The following is a 14,785-nucleotide window of genomic DNA, read 5'->3' as shown; positions in this document are numbered from 1 at the left end:
ATGTGATTGAGAGTTGTTTTAATATGAAATGATGATACTGTCTAAAAAACTTTTTTTCAAATTTATGGGAAAATATGCATAATATGTGTGCATTTCCCACTGAACAGTATGGGTATAAATTGAGATGAGCACCGTTCCGTTTTATTTATGCATAGGTAAACGCAACACTATAAGTTTTTATCTATAATCATTTGAAGTTGTGTTCAGTAACGTAGTCCCCAACATAGTAACTTGCACCCTGCCCTATCAAATTTGCTCTCACCCTGACTTTGTCTGTCTGAAGGTGTCGAACCATAACTATCTGCTTCATCAATTCCACACCCATGCACTCGCACAGTAAATTTAAAGTTCCAGGTGTAATTTGCAACATGCAATTTCAAACTCTTCAAGTAAACAGCTTCGTGGGAAGCAAAAATGATTACTTTGAGTGGGAGATGGACAATTTTCCAATGTTAAATTAGTTCATCCCTTCCTGCCCCAGACTTGCATTAGTGTGTCAATGTAGTTTAATTTTAGGGCGGGAAATATCATCGGGTAAAATTGGGCTCGTGAGTCTGGGGTGACTCAACCTGGAAGTTTGTGTTACTCGGGTCTCCTTTCAATCACTTGACTCTACCCAAACACTCCTTTTCCGAGCCGTTTTGCTTTTGATTCCTCCCTTTTTCAATATTTCTAGTGTTTCCAATCAGTCCACTTGTATCTTTTCTTCACTATTTCCCTCTCCGTATTCTCCTTGTTCTTTACTGTGCTACCGTCGACCACAGTTAGACCCCTCCTTTGCTGTTTCCCGGCGCGGCGTGCTGAGACCCCAGCCGAGGGTGACATCTTGACAGTTTCCTGTTATGCTGCAAACAAAAGGACCTTTTTTGAATGATGAGCTGTTATTATGTAAATGGACTCTGACTGATACGGTCTCAGCACGGCAGAGTCCCAACGTCCAGGCGATGGCGTAGGCTGCTGCAGTGATAGCCATCATTTTCATGATTACGGGGACCTCAGAGAGGAGAAGTGACCAGGGGTTCCATTGGATGAGCAGGTCTGTTCACTACACAGTGACCGACCCCCATATGGAAACATAGCTATGTGCTGTTATCTTAATTCCATGGATTGACTTTGAGCAGTACATCGCAGACACACTTGAGGCGCTCAAGGTTAAGAAGTTGTTAATTTCTTTCATGGGAACTGCATGAAAAAAATAGGCCTTATAGTTTCTTTACTTGTGAGTTTATCCCATATCTTTCAGGCGCCAGTGCTTGTATAAAAGCTCTTGGTCGTTGTGTTGTATAACCTCTGCTGTGCCTCAGGAGGAGAGCTGTGTCAGGTCTGAAAAAATAACCCTCATGATGTCGTAATGATGCCATCAGGGTTGGATTGAGTTTGGCGATTACAAATGTACACCATGAAGTTTACACAGCAGATGTTGGAATTTGCCAGACAGGGAAAGTGTATTAAAAATACAGTATTGATATGCATTATGGGAACTGTAGGAACCAGTATTTTTGGAGCTGAACTCTTACTAAAGACCAGAATATCTCGCTCTTTTAGATGTGCCTAAGACTTATTATTTTTTCAGTGTTTTAGCTATATTTATGCATAAGCACTGCAAAATGGAGAACTTTACTTTCTTGGTCTAACTGAGCAATTCACAATCTTTTCCACACTTCTTACCCCGTTAAAACAAAGCTACAGTATGTCAGCGGGTTATGAGTATTGTTGGCTCTCACATTTTTGTTATTTGAATTATTTTTATGTACAGTAAGTAAAGGTAAAAACCATAAGAGGTTTAATCAAAAGAAATCGTCTCAGTGCGACCTCTAGCTCACCCAGTGAGAGAGTGCGCCCCATGTAGGCTGAGTCCTTTGTGGGGACCTGGGTTCGAATCAGACCTGCGGACCTTTGCCGAATGTCCTCCCCCATCTCTCTCCCGCCGTTCCCTTTTATCTACTGTCTTGCTAAAAATAAAGGGAAAAAAAATAATCTTAAAATAAAAATCATCTTGCTACCAGTCCAATTTAACTTCCAATACCCAGTTTGACAACCACTGCTCCAACTTTTTGTTTTCGGATTGCAGCAGAATTTTCAGTTCAACTGGCATTCAGTAAAAAGGGCAACTTCTCTAAGTAGCACAATGCCGGTCTGATGAGTCTAGAATGAGATCTTCAGTAAGACATGATAATACTGTTGCTGATTCCTGTGGGCTAGGAACACTTTATAATTGATTTTCTGTAAATAAAACCTCGGAGGCAAAGGCCCAGCGCACACGGATGTGCTCACATTAAAGTACAAACTAGCCTTCTGTGTGTCTTATCAATGTTGGAGTGAGTTGTTTGTGTGTGTCTTTCAAGCTTGTGTGTGTGTGTGTGTGTAGGCCTGTGTGGTTGCAATGACTCACTCTCCCTGACCTCCGCGCTGCCCACACACACAAGCACAGAGAGGAGCTCGGCGCTAGCTTTGTGCTTTCTCATCAGTCGACCTTTGACCCCTGCCATCAGCCTCTCTGACGTGGAGCTGAGCCGTATTAACCTGGACCTCTTCTGTTTCCAAGCACAATCATCCATCTGCATAACAACCGTGATCGCCGAATCCATTGCACCACCGCTCCCCGCCATCATGCAGGTTAGATTTGTAATAATACATGCATGCTCACACCGCACATAGGCACCTCGCCGCTGTACGGCACATCTTTGCAGGGAGATCAGAAGAAGAAGAGAGGGGACGGTGATGAATATAAGGAAAGGGGAGGGGGGCAGTGAATGGAAAAGGGAGGGAGAGCGCTTGAGAAAGAGGTTTTGTTGTAGACGAGGTGTGTTCATATTCTTCACTTCATTGGGTCTCATTATTCTCCAGCATGGCTGTGAGCATGTCCATGTATGATTCATCCAGAAGCACCTCAGCATGGCTCCGGGAAAATTACCCTGCGTGACACACACACACACACACACACACACACACACACACACACACACACACACACACACACACACACACAGTGTACATAATGTTAATCATATTTGCTCTTACCAGGAAATAGACTGACCAGATGAGTCCAGGTGATGATTCCATATTGAATTTGTCCATTATATTCACTTCGGCGTACATAGCCATGACTAAATCTGTATTCTATTTCTTGTTAAAGAGATATTTTCATGTTTATAATGGCTTATTTTTCGTGTCATTATACATACTGCCCAACCAATGTCTAATAATAAGATAAGTAGGTTTAAAACATTGTTGTAACCAGAAAATGATCCAGTCAAAGCTTCCACTTCACTCTGTCGGCTGCTGAATGGCATTCCACGCATAAATGGTGTTATCAGAAAAGTATAAGGTCATCGTCATCTAACCGTTTCAGGCTGTTGAAAAGCTTAGCACCGCCTATGACAATTCTGATTGGTTTAAAGAAATGCCATTAAACCAGAGTATGTTTTCCGCCCATCCCCGAATGCTATGTGGACTAGCCAGACTCTTCTTCAGTGCGCTTTAGAGGAGGGTCTGGCAAAATGAGACTGCCAAAGGGCATAATTGCACCACAGCACAAATGTTATCTAAGCTTAAAGTTCTTGTGGTCAGTGTGGAGAACACATGGTGGGCAAACTATGCACTAATGCACTGCTGCTTCTGCTTATAATATGAGTGAGCAAAATTAAGTGGAAGTATTGTGACTACTTGTGACATCTTAGTTCCTTAATTAATGTATGACCAGCTGAAATTGGATATAGAGGCCTAATAAAACATAGGATAGTGTTACGTTTTTTGGTTGTAGTTTTAATCCCCATCGGTATATAGTAAAAATGTGGCACCAGCTGGAAACCGTTGCCCTCTAATCCATCATAAGGCCCTAAGATAAGGCCATTTATATTTATTCATATTCTCAACATCACAATGCTTTGATAGTAACATAGGCACTACCTAATTTGATACAAAATACTGAGGCATATGACAGGCATGATATAATCACTAGGATTGCCATTTAGCTATGACAGGGTGGCTTCAAGCGGTTGCTTCAAGACAGCCATTCAGACCTTATACATGGGACACAAGTTCCCAATGTGGCATCAAAATTAAGAGACACTTGCAAGGCACAATTTGTCTGGGAGTTAAGTGTTGATTGATGTGATGTGCCAGTGTGCTGTTGTGGTAATGTGCCGATTAAATAATAGTACATGTGGGCATGGACATGGCTTTGCACATGGAGCATTTTGCACAACCAAAACATCACAGTATTTGATCAGGCATTGGATTGCTTGTTTATGCTCCCAAATGTGATACAAATGTCAGAGGACACAATGTACTTTGTTTTTGGTTATATAACTTGAGTTTTGGTGATGAAAAAACACAAAATGAACGATGAATAAACAATCAAAACAAGCAATTCTACGTAGTATAATAGGCTTGCCTCCTCTCTGATCAACACCGTCCCACACAATCACAACACAGTCACCTGCCTATCCTCCTCTGCTCAACAGCTACACATCCAACACACCCATCAGCTTGAATACTAAAACACACACATGGACTTGGACACACACACACGCACACACGCACACACACACACATTCTCTCACTCTCCCAGCCAGACCAGTATTTATGAAGCTGCCCGCCTGCCTATCTTTTCCCCAGCCTGGGCGAATGATTTTCTTTGAGTGCTGTAACTATCATGTCGCACCATGTTGTCATTATAGTGATTGCCGACGGCCCTGATAACCTCCCTGCGGTGATTTGTACCATTGAGGAGTAGTTTCATTTTTCTCTCTATACTCTCGTTTCTCTGCTCTCATCTTGATTGCAGCAGCTCCCATCAGCACCCTCGCCCTGTTTGTAGTCGCGGTGAAAGAGATCCCTCCTTTCCATGTGCAACATTTCATCTGCCAGCCAAGGGGAGACGCAGCTCCATCATCCTTCTCCTGCTCCTTTCACCCCGCCTCCCGTCGTCTCGCGTCACTCTTCTTCCATCTCCCCTTTTTTCTCTCCCTCACATAGCTCTGTCTCCCTCCTTCCCCAACCCTTCTCACTAAACTATTTACCCTGTACCTCACATTCCCTCTGTCTTTCTCTGTATCCCTTTTCGTTTCACAGAAAGCTTCAGCCATCTCCTGGTATGATACGGCTTGCCATCAGCACTGTTTACCACCCGCCTTTGAAAGAGGAATCAGCTCTCCCCTCCCTTTTCTCTCCCTCTTTCTCTTTGTTTTCTCACTCCTTTATTTCTGTCTCCCCCCCTCACGTAAGTTGTCATTTGTTGCCCATTGTCTCTGTGGTATTTAGTGGCGGGGAGATTAGGCAGCTGTGAATGGACTGCAGCTGTCTGTGCTGGATTAGGGGAGTTTAATCAAAGTATTTTCTAATGCGCCTCGTAATGATGATCCATAGGGACGGAGGCTCTTTAACAGATAATGATGGCTAGGCTGGTTGCCGGAGATGACTCGCTTGGAAGCAGCGCAGTCGCTGTCTTATTGTTGCTTTATATAGGCCCGGCTTTGCTATAATAACGTGCTACGTAATAGTTGCTTTTCAGGAAACAACAGGAGTTGGCCGCAGAGAGCTGTAAAGGTTTTGTTTTGACTCATATCTTGTCATGTCTCTAAATGTCACAATTTGGTACTCACAAAAATGGCGTGATAACAGTGGAAACAGGTGTTGATTGGCCCCTTCCGGTAACATCTCTAGTGCTAATGATATGCCTCCTTCTCTTGATACAAGCAAACTATTGTCTGTGTGCTTGGCTTTCTTCTGGACTTGGCTTTCCTCAGAGTGTGTTGGTGACAGAGAAGTCTGTTTGACAAGCCTCTCAATCCTTCTGTAGGGCAAATGGATCTGCAGGTAGCCTAACAAATGCCTTCATTTGAATCACAAACGATGTTGTAGTTTCTTTTTAATGCCTACATTTCCAGTATTGTAAAGTGACAAGTGACATTGGCATAACACTTGATACAAAAACTGATCCAAACATTGAGTTTAAAGCCATAAATCAAATGGCATCGACTCACTATTTCAGCCTCACCTCAGAGGGCAGATTGATTGGAAAGATTTTATTTTTTTAGTAAATATTTGAATACAGTTGCCTGGCTCCTAACAGTGGAAATAAACTATTTGGATCAGATATTCAAAATGTGTCAAACTAAATCCCAGTCCGGTTAAACATCAATGCCAGGGGGGGGAAGAGGAAACTGAGCCAATAAAGATGGAGGAATACTTTGTGTATTACAAGATCCATATTGTTTTTGGCTGAGTACATAACTGACCACTTTATACGCTCTTGATCTGCCAGAAGTACAGTGGAAATCTTTTTGAGGTGTCCACAACCTTAAGTAGACTTACACTTTGTGCTCATCTTCATGCATCCATAAGACACCCATTACAAGACTGATCTTAAATATTGGAGTAGTGTCAATAACAGCTCCCATCATTTTCTATAACATATGCAAAGGACAGTTAAAATCTGCTGGTGAGTACTGGGAAATTGGAGAGAGTTGGTTAACTGAACCTGCAGTAATGTAGAAAGTGTCTACAGGCACACAAATCAAGAAAAAATGTTTCTAATAATAAATGACTATGTTGTGCGTTTTAAAGTCAGTTTTTCCAATCATTAAGATTTCAGCAATTCTTTCCAAGACATTTGTTTGAAAATATGGGTTTATTTATTTTTACATTTTACATTTTCCCTATAAATTGTACCAAATGTCATAGTTAATTCCAGAAATGTGAACTAGATAATTGCAAACCTTTTAAATGTGTTTTACCTTATTCTAAACAGAATGTTTTTTTTTTTTTTAGATCTAAATCACTTTTTCAATGACAACTTTGGCCGTGTCGGCACGTTACACAAACCAAAACATAACCAACACTCACAGACGAAAACCTTTGTCATTAAACAAAAGCATGTTTATAGCTTAGCTAAGGAGTTGCACAACACTCAATTGTAACCAAGATCCAAAGTGTATCCTCTCTGTATGTGTATCCTCAACATGTTGTCTTGAAGACAACGGCTCCGTCTTTGGATGAATGGCTCCAAAATGCCACGTTACTCATCCTACTCCAGCCTCACACACAGCTCCAGTCCACAGCTATTAATAGACCCGTGTACCTCTTTAAGGACTCTCAGAGTTGTTCAACCTTTGCTAGTAAACACTCAGGAGGCTCTTTAAGAGTCCTGATTGCATTCTTTAAAAATTAGGTTTTATTTTTTTTGTAGCTTATATGAGGCTCCGGCTTTTGAGACGCATCATTCAATTCAACTCAATTTTATTTATGGTATCAAATCATAACGAATTATCTCAAGACACTTTTAGATAGAGTAGGTCTAGACCCAACAATTCTAATAATACCCCCAAGAGCAAGCATTTAGTGCAACAGTGGCAAGGAAAAATTCCTTTTAGGAAGAAACCTGGGACAGACCCAGGCTTTTGGTGGGTGGAGTCTGACGGTGCCGGTTGGGGGTGTGATGAACAGTGGCAATAATGGTCAGAATAAAGATAATGGAACACTGACTAAAATAGTAGTTGTAGTAGTTTATGGTTTATATATCAGGGCACTGCTGGGTGTTACAGGGTGTAGCAAGTCATCTGTCCTTATCCCCAATGCAGCTTGAAACTCCACTGGAAGATTAGCTAATTAAAGCAACATGGTGGACTAAAGAGACAAACGTTGAGCATTACAACAGGGAATATGTGGAACTAATACAGTAGGGGTAGACACAGTACCATAAAATGCATACAGTATACAGGATTTGAGGTTATATTCCAATAGGTTGTACAGTGGGAAACGTATGCGTTAGTTAATTTGGCATGGCTTTCTGGACTTTGGTATATGGCTAAAACAGAGGCAGAAGTTCATTTAAAACAAGTCAAATTAGCATCAATTCGTCAACTTCCTGGAGTGGGTAAAAGTGGATGAAATAGCACCCCAGCAGAGCTAGCATATGGAGCTGATCATCTCACAGCCAGCTGACTTCATTTTGCACCTTCATTACTAATCATTACAGCTAAAGAGAGATCTCGGCAGCAATGGGAAAGAAATGACTAGGATGCCGCACCTTGTTATGTCTATTAGCCACGCAAAGGTGCTTGTCTATGTCCTGACACTATAGTTAACTGACCCTCCAGCACTCTTTGCCTTTATTTGACCTACTGTATATTAGGACCAACAGACAGAACTACTCATTTAAAAACCAATCTAAATGGTTGAGACCGAGACTCCATTCTCTTGTTTACACTCTTTATTTCCTTCTACGTTTCCACCCTTCTCAAGAAACAGATAAGAGGTGGGTAGTAGTGAGATTCTCCCAAACATTTAGGACAGCTCCTCGTTCGACTATCTGCCTTATCTACCTCCACTGTTTTGACAGTGCAGCACAGTGTGTCTCAAAGAAACTGTGTCTGTGTAAAGGAAGTGGCGGGGAGCTGGCGTGTCTGGTGCTAAACTCACTGCAGAGCACGTCATGTTGTGATATGACCTGGCGCTGACTCGCAGATGATGGAGACACAAAAAAAAAAAACTCAAACTGAGACAAGAGAGAGGGGAGAGAGTGTCTTTTTAAACTACGATGTTGCCTCCTAAATAATGAGGGGGGGGGGGGGGGGATCAGAGAAGAAGGAACGCCGCCTATCCGTGGTTTCCTCCTTCCTCCTCTCTCCTCCCTCAGAGGCCCCCATGCTGCTCAAGACATATGCTGAGGGACACAGCGAGGCATGTTGCTACTGTGGCTTGTTTCTCAATCAGAGGCTTTTAACTCAACACCTAACACACACACACTCACAACCACACACACACACACACAAACACACAGCATCTTGGCACAAAGGACATTTCATGTGCTCATACACACTTGCGCCACACACCACACCACACACACACACACACACACACACACACACACACACACACACACACACACATCCGGATAATATCCACTGAGATGTGAGATTACAAACGCTATAGCTCCACCTGTTCTTTGCCATAACAGGTGCCTGTGATAATTATTTCACCTCTCTCTGATGAACCCGGCTCACACTAGACAGCATGCAACTGTTGCAAACCAGAACATTTCATTAAACAATTGCTTTGTAATTACTGTGTTTGATTTATTTTTGATCCCTTTATCTGCGCAAATACAGCTTTCCTGCCAAAATGAACCTGGGCTATTCGCAATGTTGTTGTTTTTTTTCTATTCCTAGGAGCCAACAGATGATCAAGTGTCAAAGGTCACTGTTTGGCTTTGAGGTAACAGCCGCCGTTAGGAGGGGTCAATCTGTGTGCTCAATAAGCCGGGGACCTGGCAAGTGCGCCAAATTGATTCAGTCCTCTACGGCACGCTGCTGGGATCCACACTCCTGTGGCTTCCCCCTTGTCTTGGTTATCTGTAAAAGCTATCAGCGCTAATCGGAAGTCAGTCTCATGCCCCTATGGACAATAGGAGTCGCGAAATCAAACGCAGCATGCAGAAGACATAAAAGGAGGTCAAGGTTTAGCCATCAAAGATGAAATGCATGCATTTTGCACACTGTTGCTAATGCAAATGCAGAAAAAAAATCTTGGGATGCCATAATTTGCAGGGAATGGCAAATGACAGCAATGCAAGACGTTTAAACAATCTTTTCTCAATCAGTCTTTTATCAAATATATGGTGCTCAACATGCAAAAGCCTTTCAAGCAACCTCTCTAATGCGTTGCGGCGACAGCATCATCTTCTCTGCTACCTGTTACCAAAACTCTACCTACCGACCAGGTAAACCTCACTGTAATCCACCCTCACCTGTCTGGAATCTGTAGAACTGGAATCTAGCTCTTGATTGCAAAAGTCATGGCAATGATTTTTTTTCTAATGGTCCAGGAACCATCAGGGTGGAGTCTGCAGTACTTATCATCCCTGTAGTTCCTTTCTAGCACATGTTCAAGCATTCAAGTAATTTCTAATCCATGAATCCAGATGCATTTGAAGCCAAATGGTCCTGACTTAAGCTCCCTTTGGCTTCCTGACTATCTGGTAATAGTTCTCTCTGTGTTCTAGAGGTTGTACAGGCATCTACATTGTGACTCTGTGGCCCAGTCCCACTCACAGACTTTGGTGCGCGTTCTTTAGAAATTTGTAAGGGCTTAGAGTTGTCCCAATGTCGAATTTCAAAGGGCGTGAGGGTGTGAGTACACTCTTACGGAGCCCTTTCTGTGAGTCTGGATCGATGCAGACTTCACCAAAGGGAATTACCCACAGTTCAAAGCGTTGTGACCTTTACCTCGGAGACCATAGGTAAAATCTGGAAATTAAAAAGGTTAACAACAGCACGACACATGACCACATACCGGACCTGTTGTCTAGCTGGTAAAACAAGAGTTTGAACAAATTTGGAATCAGCCAGCTGTCTGAAATGCCCAAACGGTTAAGTGTCAGCAACATCTTGGTTATTAAACGTCCCCAAGGTAACATGTGATCTCGTGAAGTGCTGTCCCAAACCCATTTATACTTACATGAGCTCTTGTGGCCTCACACACTCACTCACTTAGCACCTGAGATCAATTGAGTCTGAGTCTTTAGTCCGCAGGGCTCACTATGGGATTTGGGCCATTACCTTAAAGGTATATTTCTTCCTTGCGTCTCATGAATGAAAGTCTTTCGTTTCCTGTAGGAAGAACAGAAATAACAAGGCCACAGCTGTCGTCTCCTCGCTGACCCACCGTCTCTCTGAATAGAACAAGACAAAGAAAGCCTTTTTTCGTTGGTGGAAGTTCGCAAAAATAATCTATTGCAGGACTCCTGTATCAAAAATAATGGCACGACCGGTTCTCACTGACTCTCTCCTTCTGTGTGTGGGCTAATTTCAGCACTTACTATTGACTTTTGGCTTTTGATAGCTCTCTCTGCGTTGATAGATGATATCACCGTCGCTGGCTGGAAGTACACCCGTTTTTTCTTTTTTTTCTTTTTCAGCTGTAGCGTTGCTGATATACATTATCGGACTAAGTGTGTGTGGAGTATGATTCTGGTGCTGCCTCATTACTGCAGGATTACATGTGCATCCATTGGCGGGGGGGGGGGGGGGCTCAATCCTCTCCCCCCTTCTCCTCTAATTCACAGAATGATGTAATTATCCCTTTTTCTCCCTCTGACACCTCACACACCTCTTAAGCACAAAAAAAACATTCACGTCCACAGTCACAGGTATTTTCTCTGGCCTATGCCCCCCCCCCCCCCCCCCCCACACACACACACAAACACGCACACACACACACTTGCAAAGAGAGACTGAAGCCACTGTGTGACAAAGAGGAGCATTTTGTGCCTTTGACATGATCTCCCCTCCCCACAGTTGACGAGGGCCCACAAAGCCTGGCGGTGAATGAGGGTCAGCTGCAGCCTGGCCCCTGGGAGCCACCCGTCGAGCCTTTTAATGAATGTCATTTTCTTGCATTAACCACCCCGATTGTTGGATAATGGCCTCCCAACAATAACATTTAACCAATTCCCCTGTCTTTTGGGTTGGCTCATTGGGGCCTCTGCAGGGGGTGGTAATTGATTGTGTAATTCCAATCAGAGCTGTAAACAGATTGGAGGTTCCTTCGGAGCATTCTCTCCAACATACAAACACACACACACACACACACACACACACACACACACATCCTCCTCTCACGCCAGATTACATCAAAGATTCGTGCAGAACAACCTCTCTTTCCCTAAAAGGAAACTGTTAAACACACACATAGAATGAAAGTTCCTTTAGTCTTTATCTTCAGTGCAACAAAAAAAATAATGTGGCTTCTGCGTGATCCTGGCACTGTTGTGTGCTAACATGTTCCACTGGCTTTTCTTTTACCCCCTCCCTTTCCTTCACTCTGCTCTTCTTTTTTTCTGAGATTGATTGTATTTCTCTCTCATCGTCTGCTGCACAGATCCAGAGACTTAGAAGCTGGCTATGCAGGAGGTGAGGGGGTTAACTGCACTCGCCAATTTAGATTTACTGTGAGACAGACACTGGAGGGGAAGGGGGGGCATGTTGTCTCCATGGAGATAAAGGGAAATGGCACATTGCGTGCGCAAGTCTGCATGCACATGCTCAGGCATTAAACTTATGTCACCAGAAAGCTATTTATTTACTAATATGTGTGTGTGTGTGTGTGTGTGTGTGTGTGTGTGTGTGTGTGTGTGTGTGTGGTGTGTGTGTGTGTGTGTGTGTGTGTGTGTTGTGTGTGTGGTTGGTGTGTGTGTGTGTGTGAGAGAGAGAGAGTAAAACATAGACATTTTGAAGCATGATTTGTCCTGTAAGTGCGGTGCCTGTTAGATATCTGGTCAGGGTTTTTCTCATCTTAATGGGTCCTCCTGTCATTTTTAGGAAATGCAAGAAAGTGAGTTTCCTCAACTTGCCTTCTCTGCTTTAGTTATTAACTTTTTGCTTTTTACAGGATAATGTTTGGCAATGTAGACTTGTTGCTTTCAGCTGTGAGTCCTATCAGTTTGTCAAGTCTTTTCTTAACCTCTCCCACACTGAATATCTCTTCCTGAATGATCGCTGAATTGTCTTGCAAAGGTCTTGATCAGAGCTTTTCGTAGTTGCTTTGCACATACAGTACCTTCATATCCATGAGCAGGTGAAAAGATGTCTCTCTGTATAATCCTGGCAAAATGTTATGTGTGATTTAGATTAAAAAACAATTATTTTGAGGCTACTTGTACACCTGTAGTTTAGTTAATTTGACCTGCACCTGTAATTTGTAAATAATATACATTATATTATTGTTGTAGTACTCAAGATCTATCTTCACTTTTTATAGGTCTCGGCCTCGGAATCAACTGCATTTTTATTCTCGTCTCGGTCTCGGATAAAGAGGAATCTGGATTTTATTACAAGATTTGACTTAATGACCACAACTGCAGAGATATCACTAATTCATATCTGCATTGTATAACTTTATATTAACATCATTACCGTGATTGGATGTAAAACTTCCTTCTCCAAATGCAACCAATAACTTGACTCATTTCTACGATTTGGGGAAGAAATCAAATTGCCATTTTTCTGCCAGATATTACGATTCAAATTTTTCTTTTTTCGCCACATATTGCATCTTCGATTTTACAATAGCTTCCTTGACAGTTGTGATCAGCAGAGGGATTTAATTGAAGTTTAATGCCGTTTCACTACCGTCACAAAATCCTGTGGTTGATCTGCTTTTGTTTCCCAATTAGTTTGGAACGGTCCAGAAGTTTTCAGTCAGTCAGTAGTTTGGTCCATAGCACATATAACACCTTCCTTAAATGAACCACATCAAGCTGGCAAGGGCTGAAAGCACCCTTGATCATCTAGGTCTTGTGCATGCATTGTTTCAGTGGGTTTCCATTGATTTAATTGTCATTATGACATATTAAGTATAGTCATTTAAATGATGTTAAAACTGTCAACTCACTGTTCATCATCAGGCACCTCTGGTTTTGCCTAGGATGATGTCAAGTTGTCTGTATTTGACCAGGTGTGTGAGAGACAAGCACACTGTACACCGTCAAGACAATGGGGCTTCTGGGTAGCTAACCTGGGAGAACAGGTTTGACTCCGCCCTGCGGCCCTTTGCTACATGACAGTCCCCCTCTCTCTCCCCTTTCATGTCTTCAGCTGTCCTGTATAAATAATGTCCTAACAATGCCCAAAAAAATCTTTTAAAAAAAATGGACCCAGTTCATGAACTGATATTGCTAAAATAAGCCATATTAAAATACCTGTAATTTTTCAGGGGTATTGAGACAACCTATTGTTCCCCCTCTGGAAATTAAATCACTACTTTACAGGCTACAGTGTGTTTTCTATCCAACTCTGACAGCCCCTCTTAACATAGGTCTATTAGGAGTAATGTCTTTCTTTTGATTAATTGCGTTATCTAAAATTTAAATATGATTTAAGATATGATCTGTGTGTTGTAAAGTGTATTGTCACACAACCCCAGGAAGAATAGCTTTTAGCTTATGCTGAAGCTAATGGGGATCCAAATAAAAGAAACCAAACCTGCTGATGACCCGTATCTCCGGCATAATTCAACATTCACACAGCCTCCACAGACGTTTATACATTATATATGTCTCCACAGACGTTTATTCACTACACTGCACAACTACATCCCACCAAAGTTAACCATTAAAGATCCCACCCAGATGGTTTCTGGGTAATGGTTTTCCTCTCTCATCATCAAAACACTGGAGTTAGGACATCAGCAGAAACAAAAGACAATCCTCAACCTACCCTCGTCCTTCCATTCAAAGATGATTATGTTATTTTATTACGCCTCAATGACTAAAGATTTATGCCGCCACCCAATCTGCCGACATTTAGTTGGATCTGGGATCATTTCAGCCTCTGCCTCCTCCCGTCTTTCTGCTGACTCTGTGCGATGCGAGGCTGGTGAGTAAATCTAATATAAAGGCGTTATTGATTTGCAGGTCCTTAATCACTTTGATTTGGCCCAGTTTTCACTGACCCCCACTGCAACTATGAGTTCCCCAGGGGTGGGCCTTCAGCATCGCAGACGGGCAGACACTCGGAGGCAAATGCAATTTTTCTCCGATGCCAAAGAGATTTAGAAATCCTATCATCAATCATCTCATCACTAATATTTATACTTGTGGTGTGGCGATCGATGATTTATTTTTTTATTCAGCTCATCAGTGTGTTGGAGTGTACTTGACTGTAGTGTATGTGTGGACGGAGTGCACAACCTAATGACGTGTGTATGGAAATCTTATAACTCACAAATCTGTTATTAGTTTTAAAGTTTTGACTTTGCATTGCCAGACCTTCCTCCACAGCGC

At 42.4% G+C, this 14,785-nt stretch overlaps 1 protein-coding gene and 1 long non-coding RNA gene across 6 annotated transcripts in view; one reads left to right on the top strand and one right to left on the bottom strand.

Moving 5' to 3' along the window:
* The window catches only part of pou3f3b (POU class 3 homeobox 3b), a 170,225-nt gene that overhangs the window by 75,175 nt on the left and 80,265 nt on the right, over positions 1 to 14,785 (top strand). For 3 of the 5 annotated variants that reach the window (XR_004327901.1, XR_004327903.1, XR_004327900.1), the window contains one exon: positions 11,848 to 11,916. The exons of the other annotated variants lie outside the window; for them this stretch is intronic. The gene's annotated coding sequence lies outside the window, so the exon portion shown is untranslated. Of the gene's footprint in view, positions 1 to 11,847; positions 11,917 to 14,785 lie in introns of those variants that run through there. 5 annotated transcript variants of the gene reach the window in all.
* The window catches only part of LOC116673889 (uncharacterized), a 20,382-nt gene continuing 10,224 nt past the window's right edge, over positions 4,628 to 14,785 (bottom strand). Inside the window, exon 3 of the long non-coding RNA XR_004327905.1 lies at positions 4,628 to 4,637. This is a non-coding gene — a long non-coding RNA (uncharacterized LOC116673889). The remainder of the gene's footprint in view (positions 4,638 to 14,785) is intronic.

The sequence above is a fragment of the Etheostoma spectabile genome, chromosome 24 (assembly GCF_008692095.1).
Source record: "Etheostoma spectabile isolate EspeVRDwgs_2016 chromosome 24, UIUC_Espe_1.0, whole genome shotgun sequence".
NCBI lineage: Eukaryota > Metazoa > Chordata > Actinopteri > Perciformes > Percidae > Etheostoma > Etheostoma spectabile.
Note: the sequence above shows the minus strand (reverse complement) of the source record. Positions and strands in the feature narration are given on the sequence as shown.